This window comes from Papio anubis, chromosome 1, assembly GCF_008728515.1.
Source record: "Papio anubis isolate 15944 chromosome 1, Panubis1.0, whole genome shotgun sequence".
Taxonomy (NCBI): Eukaryota; Metazoa; Chordata; class Mammalia; order Primates; family Cercopithecidae; genus Papio; species Papio anubis.
The window spans coordinates 98,953,320-98,966,645 of NC_044976.1; the positions used below are offsets into that span (position 1 = coordinate 98,953,320).

At 37.9% G+C, this 13,326-nt stretch overlaps 1 protein-coding gene across 7 annotated transcripts in view; it reads right to left on the reverse strand.

Moving 5' to 3' along the window:
- DBT (dihydrolipoamide branched chain transacylase E2) overlaps positions 1 to 13,318 on the reverse strand; it is an 86,069-nt gene extending 72,751 nt beyond the window's left edge. For 2 of the 7 annotated variants that reach the window (XM_031651165.1, XM_031651169.1), the window contains exons 1-3: positions 13,173 to 13,318; positions 12,967 to 13,086; positions 12,210 to 12,378 (exon numbers count right to left, since the gene is read on the reverse strand). The gene's annotated coding sequence lies outside the window, so the exon portion shown is untranslated. The remainder of the gene's footprint in view (positions 1 to 12,209; positions 12,379 to 12,966; positions 13,087 to 13,172) is intronic. The other 5 variants (XM_031651163.1, XM_031651166.1, XM_021921214.2 and 2 more) reach the window with 4 other exon arrangements.
- Between the last annotated feature and the right edge of the window lie 8 nt (positions 13,319 to 13,326).

The window sequence follows — 13,326 nt, forward strand, 5'->3', positions numbered from 1 at the left end:
GGGAGGCAGAGGAGGTTGCGGTGAGCTGAGATTGTGCCACTGCACTCCAGCCTGGGCAACAGAGCAAGACTCCATCTCAAAACAAAACAAAACAAAACAAATACATACATCACATAATAATATAACAAAAACTCTTGAACCTACCACTCAACTTTAAGAAATAGAACCTACAGAAAAACACATCATGTAGGTTGTCTAAAAATAAAATACATTCTAAACTACAAAAAAAAAGAAATAGAATCTTTCCTGTTAGTGAAGATCACTGTCTGCTCCTTCCTTTACCTCTCCCCTCCATAAGCGTTACCTTGAATTGTGTTTCTCATTCCCTCGTTTCTTCTAGAATTGATCACATATACATATATGGATGGATGCCTAGCAGCATATTATTTACTTTTGCTTGTTTTTGAGTCTCATAAAAATGGTATCAAACTATATATATCTTTCTGTAACTAGTGTTTCTGACATGATTTATTTATCCATTCTCTACTGAGTGGATATTTGTGCTGTTTCTAATTCTTTGCTATTACCATCAGTGCTGTTATGAACATTCTTGATCATTTCTCCTGGTGCATGTTCTAGAGTTTCTTTAGCACAGTGCTTCTCAGACATAAATGAGCATTCATAGCAACTGGGTATCTTGTTAACATGCAGATTCTAATTCAGTAAATGTGGGTAGACCTGACATTCTGCATTTCTAAGAAGCTCCAGGTGATACAAATGCTATTGGTTAGCCAACTACACTTTGATTAGTAAGCTCAGGATAAATACCTAAAAATTGAATTGTTGAAACGGGGATTATGTTTATCTTCCAGTTTACTCTAGATAATATGAAATTGCTTTCCAGTGTGATTGTACAAACTACATGCCTAGCTGCTGTATGTTTATTGTTCCTCATGTGATATTGTCAGATTTAAAATCTTCCCCCAATTTAGTAATTATAAAATGGTGTTGTAGTCTTAATTTGAATTTCTCTGATTATTAATAAAGTTGAGCATGTTTCTACATGTTTATTAGCCATTCTTAGAGTGCTTGCTCAATTGTTGATATTTCGAAGATGGGTTGTCTATGTTACTTTCTATAAATGTGGGACGGAATAAGATAAAACAATTTATCCTTAAGAAAATGACTGTGGGACTGGTACGGTGGCTCTGTAATCCCAGCACTTTGGAAGGCCAAGGTGGGAGGATCGCGTGAGCTCAGGAGTTTGTGACCAGTTTAGGCAACATGACAAAACCCCATCTCTACAAAAAATTAGCTGGGGGTGGTGGCGCGTGCCTGTAGTCCTAAGAGACTGAGGCGAGAGGATCACTTGAGCTCTGGAGCTCGAGGCTGCAGTGAGTTATGATTGCATCACTGCACTCCAGCCTAGACAACACGGCAAGACCCTGTCTCAAAAAAAAAAAAAAAAAAAAGAACATGACTGTGGCTTCATTAAATTGACACCCTGCTCTATTCAATGGAATTCTCCAGAAAGAGTGAAGTTTACCAAAACGCAACATGCTAATTAATGAAGGTCTTAAATTACTTGTTTGGCTCCTGAGTGTGACTTGACTGGTGTAGAAAAATCTGAGGATGACCTTCTGAATTCTAAGTGGTCAGGAGATAAATGTAGCCTAGAGTCAGCCCCTGCATTGACCATTACCCCAAAATGTACCAACATGTGCTTGCCTGAGCTACTGTAGTTCAACTATTTGTGAATTTTGAGGACTTTTCATAGCTTAAGTATTTAAATGTCATTACTTATTTAGAAACTGTTTCAATATATGCTTAGTCAACAATGTTAATATAGACTTGTATGTATTGTATATAATATCGATATATATTTTGTTTAATATGGATAGTTTGTATTTGTAGTGATTCATTAAGAGTTTGAATTATATATAGATCTGCCTCTTTTTTGCCTATCATGGGCAAGTTTCAGTTTTCTTATGTACAAGATGAGACTGACATTGATGATACCTTCCCTACCATCTTCAATATACTTTCAGGGATATTTTGAGGATCAAAGGAATTCAAATATCTTGATACTACTTTGCATGATGAAAGAGTCTATATAAATATAGTATTAATATATTGGATGACTCATCAAGAAGACAAATAACAAATGTTGGCAAGGGTATAGGGAAAATGAAACCCTTGTATGTACACTGTTGGTGGCAATACTTGTAAACTGGTACAGTTTCATGGCTGAACAATACTTCACTGTGTGTATTCTTTATTTTTTGCTTGTGAAAATAGAAGTTCCTCAAGAAATTAAAAATAGAACTACCATATGATTCAGCAATTCCTCTGTGAGCATAAACCCAAGGGAAATGAAATCAATAACTTGTAAAGGTATCTGTAGCATTATTCACAATAGCTAGGATATGCAAACAACCTAAGTGTCTATTGATGAATGCATCAACAAAGGAAGTGTGGTTTATGTAAAAAAGAAAAAAATTTAAAATAAAATAAAATGCTTGTCCATGCTTTTGCCCATTTTCCCTCTATAATGTATCTTTTTCTTGTTGATTAGTTTAGGAGTTCCTTATATATTCTGGATTTTTCTAATCCTTTAAATTTACAGGTGTTGCTAATACTTTCTTCCAGTTTGTGACATGTCTTTGCCTGCTTTTTTGAAAGCGTCCTTTGATGCACAGAGTTCTTAATTTTAATGTAGTTAAAATATATTCATCTTGTCTTTTTTTAAGGCAAGGCTTCACTCTGTCACCCAGACTGGAATGCAGAGTCATAATTACAGCTCACTACAGCCTTGAACTCGTGGACTCCAGCAGTCCTCTTGCCTCTGCCTTCCTAGTAGCTGAGACTACAGGTGCACACCACCACATGCAACTAAGTTTTTTTAAAAATTGTTTTGTAGAGACGGGGTCTCACGATGCTGCCCAGGCTGGTCTCAAACTTGTGGGATCAAGCGATCCTCCCACTTTGGCCTCCCAAAATGCTGGAGTTTCAGGCTTGAGCCACCGTTCACAGGCCAAAAGTATTTATCTTTTATTTATAATTAGTGCTTTTTATGTCTTGAGAAACACATCCCACCTGATGCAGTAGCCGATGCCTGTAATCCCAACACTCTGGGAGGCCGAAGCAAGTGGATTGCTTGAGTCCAGGAGTTCAAGACCAGCCTGGGCAGCATGGCAAGATGCCATCTCTACAAAAAGTACAATAATTAGCTAGGCGTGGTGGCACATGCCTGTAGTCTCAGCTACTCTGGAGGCTGAGGTGGGAGGATTGCTTGAGCTTGGGTGATTGAAGCTACAGTGAGCCATAATTGTGCCACTGCACTCCAGCCTATGTGACACAGCAAGACCCTGTCTCCAAAAATAAAAAAAGGAAAAAGAAATACTTTACAATCCAAAGGTCCTAAAGGTAGTCTGTTATATTTCCTTCACATGTCTTTTCTTTTGCAATTTTAAAAATTGAGATAGCAATCACATACCTTAAATTCACCCTTTAAAAGTGTAAAATTTAGTGATTTTTGGTATATTCAAAGTTCTGCAACTATTACCACTATCTAATTCCAGAACATTTACATCACCCCTCGCCAGAATAAACCTCACACCCATTAGCAGTCACTTCCCATTCTGAATGTACCCCCCCCGCCCTTGACAACCACTAATCTACACTGTCTCCATAAATCTGCCTATTCTAGACATTTCATATACCTGGAATGATACAATATGTGGTCTCTTGTGACTGGCTTCTTCAGTTAGCTTCTTTCACTTACGTTCTCAAGGTTCATCTATATTACAGCATGTATCGTATCAGTACTTCATTGTTTTTCATGGCTGAACAATACTTCATTGTATGGATATACTTTATTTTTTGTTTATATACATATCAGTTGATAGACATTGTTAAAAATAAAAATAAAAGTAGGCCAGGCATGGTGGCTCACACCTGTAATCTCAGCAGTTTGGGAGGCTGAGGCGGGAGAATCACTTGAGCCCAAGAGTTGGAGACCAGCCTGAGCAACATGGCGAAACCCTGTCTCTACCAAAAATATGAAAATCAGCAAGGCATGGTGGCATGTGCCTATGGTGTCAGCTACTCGGGAGGCAGAGGTGGGAGGATTGTGTGAGCCCCAGGAGGTCAAGGTTGCCGTGAGCCGTGATCACATCACTGCACTCCAGCCTGGGTAACAGAGTGAGACCCTGTCTCCTGTCTCAATAAACAAATAAAAATAGAGCCACAGTTTAGATCTCTCAAGGCCAAACCACCCAATGTAACTAAAACTTAATCCATCCTGATTTCCCCTAACCCTAAAGATAAACAAAACATAAAGGTAAGCTTTTTGTCTGTATCAGTATGATTTTATGAAATTAAACTAACCAGCTATGATAAATCAGCTTAAACAGCTCAACATGTCTTTAAAAAAATGACAGCCAGTCATGAAAAAAGTTACAGTGTTGCTTCCTGTATGCTCTATAAACTGTGCTGTAATTGCTATAAAATGAGACCTGGCTGGGCTAGGTGGCTCATGCCTGTAATCTCAGCAATTTTGGAGGCCAAAACAAGAATATTGCTTGAGGCCAGGAGTTCAAGACCAGCCTGGGCTGTTAACATAGCAAGACCCTGTTTCTATTTATACAAATTTAAATTTTTTTTAAAATTGAGACTTCATGCCATTTTCCAGTTTGAGGTCTCTCCAGTTTGCAAACTGTCTTGTACGCACAATGAACTCTTAAAGTTATAACTTGATCTAATTTTGACATTTGTGTTGTTTCCACTTTTTGGATCATGAATAATGTTACCATGAACATTCATGTACAAGCTTGTGTGGGGACATGTTTTCATTTCTCTTCGGTGAATATCTAGGAGTAGAACTGCTATTTAGGTTACATGGTAATACTATGCTTAACTTTTTGAGGAACTGCCAGAATATTTTCAAAAGGGGCTGCAACATTACATTTGCACTAGCACAGTGTATGAAGGTTCTGGTTTCTTCACATCCTTACCAACAGTGGTTATTGCCTGTCTTTTTTATTACAGCCATCCTGGTGGATGAGAAGTAGTATTTCATGGTGATTTTGATTTGCATTCCCTTAATAATTAATGACACTGAGCAACTTTTCATGTGCTTATTGGCCATTTATCTTCTTTGCAGAAATGTCTATTTAAATCCTTTGCTTGTGTCTTTTTGTTTATAACTTTTTTTTTTTTTTGAGACAGGGTGGTCTTGCTCTGTCGTCCAGGCTGGAGTGCAGTGTCGCAATCATAGCTCACTGCAGCTTCCAGCTTGTGGGCTCATGCTCAAGCCGTCTTCCTGCCGCAGCCTCCCAAGTAGCTGGGAAGATAGGCACATGCTAACATGCCTGGCCAATTTATTATTTTTTGTAGAGGCAGGGTCTTACTATGTTGCCCAGGCTAGTCTTGAACTTCTGGGCCCAAATGACTCATGTGCCCAGGCTTTTGCTTAACTTTTAAGAGTTCTTTGTATATTCTGGATCCTAGACTCTTACCATATAAAAGATTTATCTGTCTATCTATTTTTTTTTTTTTATTGTTTAAAATTTTTTGTAGAGACAGGGGTCTCTCTATGGTGCTCAGGCTGGTCTCAAACTCCTAGCCCCAAGGGATTCTCCTGCCCTGGCCTCCCAAAATGCCAGGAATACAGGGATGAGCTACCACACCTGGCCCACATATATGATTTTAAAATATTTTCTCCCATTCTGTGGTTTGTCCTCCCACTTTCTTCATGGTATCCTCTTGCTAATAAATTTGGTATAAACAAAAATAAAGATAAAATAGTCTCTGAAGCACAAAAGTTTTTAATTTTAATTAAATTGAAGTTCGATTTATCTAATTTTTTCTTTAGCTGCTTGGGCTTTTGGTATCATAACACAGAAAAAAATGGGCTAATCCAAAGTCATGACAAATTACATCTAAGTTTTATTCTAAGAGTTTTATACACACTTTCAGGTCTTACATTTAGGTCTCTGATCCATTTTGAGTTAATTTTTGTATATGGTGTGAAACACTTAAGTCTTTAAATCATCTTGAAATGTTTTTTTGTGTATGGTGTAAGATAGAAATTCAATTTCATTTTTTCCTCATAGTTAACCCATCATTCCAGGGCCATAAATGGGAGTTCCTCTTTTCCCACGAATCTGCCATAGAAAATCTGTCTCTGGGTTCTGAGTAGTCTATTTGTCTGTCACCATCTCAGTTTCACATGATCTTACTTGAGCTTTATAGTAATTCTGGATTTATATAGGACAAGTAGGCTCCACCTCATTCATTTGTAAGTTATTCCTGCCCTTTTGGTCTTTCATATAAATTTGAGAATCAGTATGTCAGGATCCTTTAAAAAGTCGTGGTATGCATTTGATTGGAATTTCATTGAAACGGTATTTTCAATAATATGTCTAAAGGTTCCTTTTGGGTTTTCTATGTAGGCAGTCACATCATTAAGGTGACATCATAACTAAGGTGTTGTTTTTGCCTCTCCTATCTTATGTCTTTTTTCTTTCTTGTAGACTCTGGTAGGACTTCTACCATCTCTTTTAAAAAAGCCATAATAGTGGGCATTCTTATCTGGTTAATAATCTTAAAAGGAAGGAGCCTAATATTTTACTACTAAACATGATGTTTGCTTGACTCCCAGTAGGGCCGAAAAAAGAAATGAAGTTTGCTGTTGAATTTTTGAGATGCCACTTGTTATGGTTTGGCTCTGTGTCCTCACCCAAATCTCATGTCAAGTTGTAATTCCCAAGTGTCAGGGGAGGGACCAGGTAGGAGGTGATTGGATCATGGGGAAATCCCTTGCTGTTCTTGTGGTAGTGTGTTCTCACCAGATCTGGTTGTTTAAAAGTGTGTGGCAATCCCCCTACCTTGCCCCCACCTCCTCTCTCTCTCTCCTACCACCATGTAAGTACATGCCTTGCTTCTCCTTTGCCTTCTGCTATGATTATAAGTTTTCTGAGGCCTCCCCAGTCATGCAGAACTGTGAGTCAATTAAATCTCTTTTCTTTATAAATTACCTAGTTTCAGGTAGTTCTTTATAGCAGTGTGAAAATGGACTAATATACCATTAGTAACACTAAGGCAGTTTTATCCCTAGGTTTGCTTGATTTTGTTTCATCATAAATGGACTTTTTTTCCACAAAAACCTTTTTCTGCATCTATTGGTGTGATCTTAGGTTTTTGATACATCAGCATATTTTTCCAATTTTAAATTGATCTTCAATCCCAACTTGGTTACAATGTGTTGTATTTTACAAACATTGTTGAATTTGGTTGTAAATATTTTGACTGAGACTGGTGCATCTAAATTATAAATAAAGTCTACCTATAATTTTTCTTCCCCAAGTTGTCTTTGGTTTTAGCATCAAGATCATACTAGCCTTATAAAATGAACTGGAGAGGTATATGTCTTTTTCATATTACCTGCGAGAGTTTATATGAATTCAGAATGGTCTGCTCCTAGAAAACTCGGTACGTTCGGCCAGTAACACCCTCTGGACCACCTTCCTGCCTCACTCTCCTCCTAACTATTAGTTCAGTTAAATTTAATAGTGATAGTACAAATAGGGCTTTCTATTAATATTATGATACTCCTCCTTCCAGTTCTTTTAATCACGTTTTTAATTGTCTCATTTATGTCCTAAAGTCTTAAAGTTTTTACAGTTTGTTTCAACCAAGATCCAGATTACTACCATCTTTTTTTTTTTTCATGCAATCTATTTGTTGAAGAAAATGGGTTTATTTCTTCTAGAGTCAGTTTTGCTAAGTGGTATTTTTCAATAAATTTGTATATGTAATCTAAATTTTCAAGTTAATTGGCAGAAAGTTGTACAGAGTATTCCCCTGCTTTAAAACAAATCTCTGTTGCGTCTATACTTATGTGCTGTTTTCTAATATTGTTTATTTGCACCTTTTTTTCTTGATCAGTCTTGTCATTTTATCAGTTTTTAAAATAGTCAACTTTGTTTTGTAATTTTAAAATTTCTGCTTTAATATATAATGTCTCATCTTTCTTTGGATTTATATTCCAAATTTATTTATTTATTTATTTATTTATTTATTTGAGACGGAGTCTCATTCTGTTGCCCAGGCTGGAGTAGAGTGGTGTGGTCTCGGCTCATCACAACCTCTGCCTCCCAGGTTCAAGCGATTCCCCTGCCTCAGCCTCCTGAGTAGCTGGGATTACAGGCACCTGCCACCACACCTGGCTAATTTTTGTATTTTTAGTAGAGATGGGGTTTCCCCATATTGGCCAGGCTGGTCTTGAACTCATGACCTCGTGATCTGCCTGCCTTGGCCTCCCAAAGTGCTGGGATTACAGGCATGAGCCACTGCACCCGGCTCCAGTTCTTTTAACTTCTTAAAAGTCATTTTACTCATTAATTTTCAGCCTTTCTCTTTTCCTTTTTTTCGTTTTTGTTTCTGTTTTTTTGTTTGTTTGTTTGTTTTGTTTTGTTTTTGCGATGCAGTCTTGCTTTTTTGCCCAGGCTGGAGTGCACTGGTACAACCTTGGCTCACTGCAACCTCTACCGCCCAGATTCAATAAATCCTCCCACCTCAGCCTCCCGAGTAGCTGGGACTACAGGTGTGCACCACCACACCCAGCTAATTTTTGTATTTTTAGTAGACACGGGGTTTTCCCACATTGGCCAGGCTGGTCTCAAACTCCTGACCTCAAGTGATCTGCCCACCTCAGCCTCCCAAAGTGCTAGGATTACAGGCATGAGCCACTGTACTTGGCCCTTTCTCTTTTTCTAATAGTAATATTTAGTGACATAAACTTCTGTTAATTATGTACTAGTTTCATTACATTCATAGATTTTGATTCATAGAACTTTCACTCTTGTTTAAGTATTTTTATAAATTTCTATTATTTATTCTTTTATCCACGTATTATATAGAAGTGTTATACATTTTTTTAGTTGTTGTTTTAGTTGTCTTTTTTAGAATTAATTTCTAACATAATTGCCATTTTGGTCAGGGAATAAACTGTATGATACAAAATCTTTGGATTTTTTTTTTTTAAACTTGCTTTATAGCTTTGTCTTTTTTTTTTTTTTTTTTTTGAGACAGGGTGTCACTCTGTCACCCAGGCTGTACTGCAGTGTCATGGTCATGGTTCACTGCAGCCTCAACCTCAACCTCCTGGGCTTGTGATCCTCCCACCTCAGCCTCCCAAGCAGCTGCAACCACAGGTGCATGCCATCACACCTGGCTAATTTTTTTGTGATTTTTGTAGAGACAGGGTCTCACTACGTTGCTCAGGCTGGTCTTGAACTCCTGGGCTCAAGTGATTCTCCTGCCTTGGCCTCCCAAAGTGCTAGGATTACAGGCCCACTTAACCTTGTCATTCTTTATAAAAATTTCATGAGTTCTGGAGGAAAACATGTAATACAAAATAATTGAAGGTTTTATATATATATATGTAAATGACCAATTATGTATGTATATAATTGCCCTTAGATCAAGTTTATTAGTTGTTTTGTTTATTAGTTGCCTTGTCTTTCCTAAATTTTCATTTGCTTGATCTACAAATAATTGAGCTAAAATTTCACAATATGGTAGTGGATTTACCAGTTTCTTCAATTTCTGACTTACATACTTTGAAGCTATTTATTACACATAAAGGTTTGAATAACTATTTTCCTGGGGAACACAATTTTTATTATTTTGTAGTGACTGTTTTTGGTCAATGATAATGCTTTTTGTATTAAAGTCTAATTTAATACAAAATATAGGTATACCACTAATATAGGTATACCACCTTTCTTTTTGTTGGCATTTATATGGTGTATCTTTTCCATCTTTTTATTTGCAACCCCTCACCATCCTTAATGTTTTTGGTGCATCTCATGTAAATGGCACTTTTTTTTCAACCAATCTCTGGCTTTTTCATTTTTTAAATTTGTGTGTATGTGTCTTCCAACAATCTCTGGCGTTTCATCAGAAAGTATATTTACTTTCATTGCTACTATTGATATATATTAATTTATTTATATTTTGTTACTTTAGTGTTTTCTTTTCTTTTTTTTTTTTTTTAATGCTCATTATGGTATTAGGTTTTTGTTCATTTAATCTGTATTTTCCCGTTAGCCCATTTTTTCCTTCGGCTGGATTAGAAGTTATACACTTATCCTTGAAACTTTACCTTGCGTACTTATATTAAAGTCTTGAATTATGTCAACTCTATTAATTGATATCCTAACTGCAAAGAGAGACCTTAGAATTATTTGTCATCCACCTTTCATCTTACATACTTTTGTTGTCTGGTGTTATTTCATGTGATGTTTGCTTAGATTCAACTATGTGTTTACATTTTCTTTGCCCATCACTTCTTCTTAGACTCTCCTTCTGAAGTAATTTTTCTTTCTGAAGTACATCCTTTAGAACTTCCTTTAGAAAGTGTAGATAGATGTTAAATTCATTTTCCATGTATCTGGAAATTATTTTATTTCTATACTTTAATTCTTGAAAGATGATTTTGCTGAGTACCCAATTCTAGGTTGATGGTTATTTTCTGTCAGCATTCTGAATATACAATTCTACTCTTTCTGACTTCCATTGTTTTATTGAGGAATCAGTTATTGGTCTGTCATTTGTCATTAAAATAACCCAGGATTTAACCCAACTCTGCCACTTTATTGTTCTGTCATCTTGGCATGTCACTTCCAATTCCCTAGGCCTCAGTCTTTCGTTGACCAAAGAGAGATAAGAACACCAAACTCACAGCTTTGTTATGAACATTAAGACAGATCATGTATATGAAGGCACTACATAAGTGCTTATTATTACCACAGTGAGCTCATCTCTACATTATATTACTGTCTTGTTCTTTTCCCTCTACCACTGGAAGTAGTTAGAATGGGGCAAATGGGTCATAGCAAGGAATTCATAGCCAAAATTAGAAATAAAAAGGCAAGGCTTCTTCTGGGAAGTTTGTTTCTGTAATAGGAATCAAAGATGTGTTGTGGGAAGTCAGGGACCCTGAAAAGAGGGACCGGCTGGAGCCACGGCAGAGGAACAAAAATTGTGAAGATTTCATGGACCTTTATAAGTTCCCAAATAGTACTTTTATAATTTCTTATGCCTGCCTTTACTTTAATCTCTTAATCCTGTTATCTTCGTAAGCTAAGGAGGTATATCACCTCAGGACCACTGTGATAATTGTGTTACTGTACAAATTGATTGTAAAACATATGTGTTTGAACAATATGAAATCAGTGCACCTTGAAAAAGAACAGAATGACAGCGATTTTTAGGGAACAAGGGAAGACATCCATAAGGTCTGCCTGCCTGAGGGGTCAGGCAAAAAGAACCATATTTTTCTTCTTGCAGAGAGCCATAAATGGATGTGCAAGTAGGAGAGATATTGCTAAATTCTTTTCCTAGCAAGGAATATTAATATCAGTACCCTGGGAAAGGAATGCATTCCTGGGGGGAGGTCTATAAATGGCCGCTCTAGGAATGTCTGTCTTATGCAGTTGAGATAAGTACTGTGATATGCCCTGGTCTCCTGCAGTACCTTCAGGCTTACTAGGGTGGGGAAAAACTCTGCCCTGGTAAATTTGTGGTCAGACCAGTTCTCTGCTCTTGCATCCTGTTTTCTGTTATTTAAGATATTTATCAAGACAATACATGCACCACTGAACATAGACCCTTATCAGCAGTTCTGCTTTTGCCCTTTGCCTTGTGATCTTTGTTGGACCCTTAACAGTAGTTCTGCTTTTGCCTTTTGTCCTGTTCCCTCAGAAGGATGTGATCTTCGTTAGGCCCTTACTAGTAGTTCTGCTTTTTGCCTTTTGAAGCATGTGGTCTTTGTACCTACTCCCTGTTCTTACACTCCTTCCCCTTTTGAAACCCTTAATAAAAACTTGCTGGTCTGAAACTCAGGTGGGCATCACGGTCCTACCAATATGTGATGTCACCCTCAGCGGCCCAGCTGTAAAATTCATCTCTTTATACTGTCTCTCTTTATTTCTCAGTTGGCCGACACTTACGGAAAATAGAAAGAACCTACGTTGAAATATTGGGGGTGGGTTTCCCCAATAAAGATGTCAGATGGGGTACAGCTTTTTTATATTCCATCCCTACCATCATTCCCTTACTTCAACTTCTCATTATCTCTTGCTGGATAATTGCATCATTGGTGTTTCTCCCTTCAGGCTCTTAAGCCTCTTATTTACCCTCCTCATACTGCCAAAGCCTTCATTCTAAAATGCAAATATTATTACTTCTCTGATTAATACCTTATGGCAAATTCCAGATTTGGTTAAGTACATAGTCTGTGTGTTCCCTAAAACATTCTCTGTCGCAAAGCAGCACAGTGTTGGTGTTCACATCAGACCACCCAGGTTCACATCTTAGTCTTCTAGTTAAAATTGTGTGACCTTGTAGCAAATAGTTTAACACAGGAAGCTGTAAAACAGTAAAAACAGTAAGTACTTTATCACGGTGTGAACGCATGCAGTGCACAACACCTAAGTGCTCAATAAATGTTGCCTGTTATTGTTAGAGAATATTATTAATATATTGTAATTGTCCCCAAAATAAACTGTAAATAGATACAGTACATGTTAATTATTATTGAGGATGACATTGTAATTGATTACGTCTCAGTCTCTCCATTATACCTCCAATAACTTCGGGGGTAGACGCTGACTTACTCTTTTTGCTTCCCTAGAGGTTTACATGTTATTTGGTACTCAATTATGTAGGAAATGAGCCACAGGCAGAACCGAGAAGCTGGCTGTTGCTTCTGCCCTCGCCTGAGGTGAATTGTCAGCTGCACTGTTCCTCGGAGTCAAGGGCTCACACTCACTCTCACTCTCAAGCAAAATGGCATAACTTTGGCTTTTCAGAGTATTGAACTAGTGATTCTGCCTTGCCTGCCCCTCAAATAAATGGTGTGTCACCCTAGAAACAAAGATAACACACTCTGCATACACAAACACGCACTCAGCGAGGAACGAAAGGTTAAGACTATCAACGGAACAGGGCGCACACACTTCGAGAGACAGGTACAGTGAAAGCCAACCAGAGAGAAGGTGGTCGGTGCATCGCAGGGTCCCGATCTTTCTTGCATCTTCAGCTCTAAAAGTCGGCATCTCGGGGTATGCCAGGGTCCTCGAGAAAACAGATATAAACACATATTTACCCACAAAACAGAGATAAAGCACAAGCCTGCGGGATAACTGGCGGAATTATCTTACAGTTGAGACTTTCTGCAACCTGCAGATTTTGCTGTGTCCAAGGCACAAGTCTTTCAGGGCTCCTGCGCACCTCAGCGACAGTCACCTCACCTCTCCGGCAGCTTCCTCGCCCTGACCGCGGCGTTCCCAGCGCGGCGCCTTGAAGCCGAGCTAT